The sequence below is a fragment of the Berghia stephanieae genome, chromosome 1 (genome assembly GCF_034508935.2).
Source record: "Berghia stephanieae isolate SIO BIC M18660-M18661 chromosome 1, UCSD_Bste_1.3, whole genome shotgun sequence".
Classification (NCBI taxonomy): Eukaryota; Metazoa; Mollusca; class Gastropoda; order Nudibranchia; family Aeolidiidae; genus Berghia; species Berghia stephanieae.
The window spans coordinates 131,166,291-131,169,270 of record NC_088360.1 but is presented as its reverse complement, the minus strand read 5'-3'; positions in this window follow the sequence as shown (position 1 = coordinate 131,169,270).

Sequence of the window (2,980 nt, the reverse complement as noted above, 5' to 3'; positions counted from 1 at the left end):
ATATTTGAGTCCTTGGAAAAGGCTCTTTACTCACATTCTCTCACCGTACTCAGGTGTAAAATGAGTACCTGGCCGTTAACAGCGTTGTCTCTGTCCGAAAAATTGTATTGTCGCCTTACAGGCGTTATGTCCCGTCCTAAATGTTAAATGTTGCTGTTGACCAGGGACCCCTTGTAAAGCACTTTGAGCACGTTTAGTGAAAATCGCGCTATATAAGATAATAGATAATAGATATAAAGAAGTAAATTCCCTTCATAGGGGGCAGCGTGGCTCAGCAAGTCACATCGCCCTAGCTCAATTTGCGGCGCTGCACTGCGCTGACACCTGGGTTATTCCAGTCTTCCCTTGGAATAGATAGACACGAAAGACAAGTTTCCCCTATGGGATGAATAAAGGGAATTATTAAAAATTACACTTATTTCATTTATTGATTTTCAGGGGAAAACATTTCTATAGGGTATACTACTTGAAAAAAGACCACGGGGCTAAGTTTTTTGCTCAAGAAAAAAAAAGAAAAGAAATAACGGCAGCTTAGCTCGAACCCGGGTCTCCTGGGTGGTACCGCAATGCCTGATCCATCAGGTCATCTCACCCACAACCTGATGATCTCCAACCTGTCGAAAATTCTCAAACCTGAAACTTCAAATTGGAAGTTAATGATTACGATGTTCTCCCCAAGATACTCCTTTTAACTGAGATACGAATGGAGAACAGCTTTCACTATCTTCAGTATATGTCTGTTAGCCAAAGAGACATGCCCTCCACATTTTATAAATCTTATCCATCGTTTTAACACATCTCAATGATTGTCGGATCAAACCTCTGAATTCCAAATTTTCATGATCGTCGGATCAAACCTCTGAATTCCAAATTTTCACGATCGGGGGAATCAAAACTCTGAATTCAACATACGAGCTTTGCGCACCATGTTTTATTAAATTTTTGGCGGATTAGACCTCTGATGACATCAGAATGTATGTAGAATTCAGTTTTGATTCGCCGATCGTGAAAATTGGGACTTCAGAGGTTTGATCCGCCGACCTTCGATATATAAGAAAAGTTAAAATGCCGACATAATATTGTCAACAATATTCTAAATTCCCCTAAACTGTGGGACTGGCTGACTCCGCTGTGTGACGTGTAATTATACATAAAAGTAGCAATGCCTGTGTTCTTCATTTGACACTGACCGCAAAACATCAACAATTTTAATACCGAAGGGTTACAAATACGTTAATTTATTAATCATAAAATTGGAATACATGTACAATATTTTGGATATACACACAAAAATCATATGAATTTCATAAAATTCAAATACATATATTAATTCAGCATTTTGATTTACAAGAGCATGTCAATGTGTGTAAGAATACCATTATCAAAATCGTGGCGATTTGTTAAAACCGCTGTGTACTTATACGCGGGTCATGGGCTCATAGTTGTAATGGAAATACGCTCAAGCCAAAGTAAAACATTGTCCATGATGATTTCAAATCAAGGCCATCACAGAGATCGGTTATCAGACCTGACAATAGGTGCATCTGGGTTAAAATTCAAAATTAAGGAGCTTTGCGTACCCTTTATCTTTTTTCTGAAATACGAAACAAAACAAAATACATTAAAAAACCCAGAGCTCTCAACTATGTAAGGTGATACCGTTTCAATTGTTGGCCGAAAACGGTTTTTTTGATAGGGAGATGTGCCGTGTGATCCTTTTTTTTTTTGAAGCTGTTATATTATTCTTTTTTTTCCAATACATTTTTTTTACAAATCGTTTCACTATGGTTTCATATCTGGACGTGATTTCAAGTATCCGACACATTATATCTGTTGAGTGAATAGAGCCGTTTTAGAAAATAATATTTACATCTTGTTCATCCGACATTGTGATTTTGAGGTATAAGTCCATGTTGGTGTATGTTCACACATCTTAAATACATGTTAAACTATGATTGATATATGTATGTCTATATGTTATATAGTTTATACGAGATACACATGGTGATTTGAGAAGGCGTCAAGTTCGAGCCCTGTGTTTTTACACCCGACTATTCTGTATTAAAACATTTGGTTGGTTCGCAGATACGATGCCTTTAAGATTACAATTGCAAATGGGTGCAGATTGCAGTGGTTGGTGAATAAAATGATACAAGACAAATCAATTGATTCAAACTGTATATATATATATATATATATATATATATATATATATATATTATATATATATATATATATATATATATATATTTTATATTATCATATATATATATATATATATATATATATATATATATATATATATATATTATTATATATATATATCGTATACCTTTTTCATGGTTATATCGTGCTCATATCAAAATTAATCCCGCAAAGATATAGATATAGATCGATTCATAATTTCACAAAGCACAAGTTGCTTATTAACCACTTTTATGTACTATAAGAATCACAATAACAGCCAATGCTTCCATGCATCTATTCACTTACACCCCAGTCGAATGGAGAAATCAATATGACCTGCCTTTCCCAAGGACTCAACGCGATGAACAGTCAGCTTAATGTCAGATGTACAGGTGTGTATTATAAAAAGTCAGACAAGTATATATAATAAATCAGGGTACATTAATATGATATTATCATTGAGCTTTTATCTAGCGCAATATACACTTAACGTGCTCAAAGCGCTTTACAAGGGGTCCCTGGTAAACAGCAACATTTAACATGTAGGACGAGACATGACGAGACATGACGTTAGGCGATATTACAATTTTTCGGACAAAGACAACGCTGTTAACGGCCAGGTACTCATTTTTACACCTGAGTACGGTGAGAGAATGTGAGTAAAGAGTCTTTTCCAAGGACTCAACTATGCGTCGAGCGAGGCTCGAACCCAGGACCTTCCGATCCGAAAGCGAGTGTCATACCACTAGACCACATAGCCGCACATGACATTAACAATTGTATAAAAATCTAG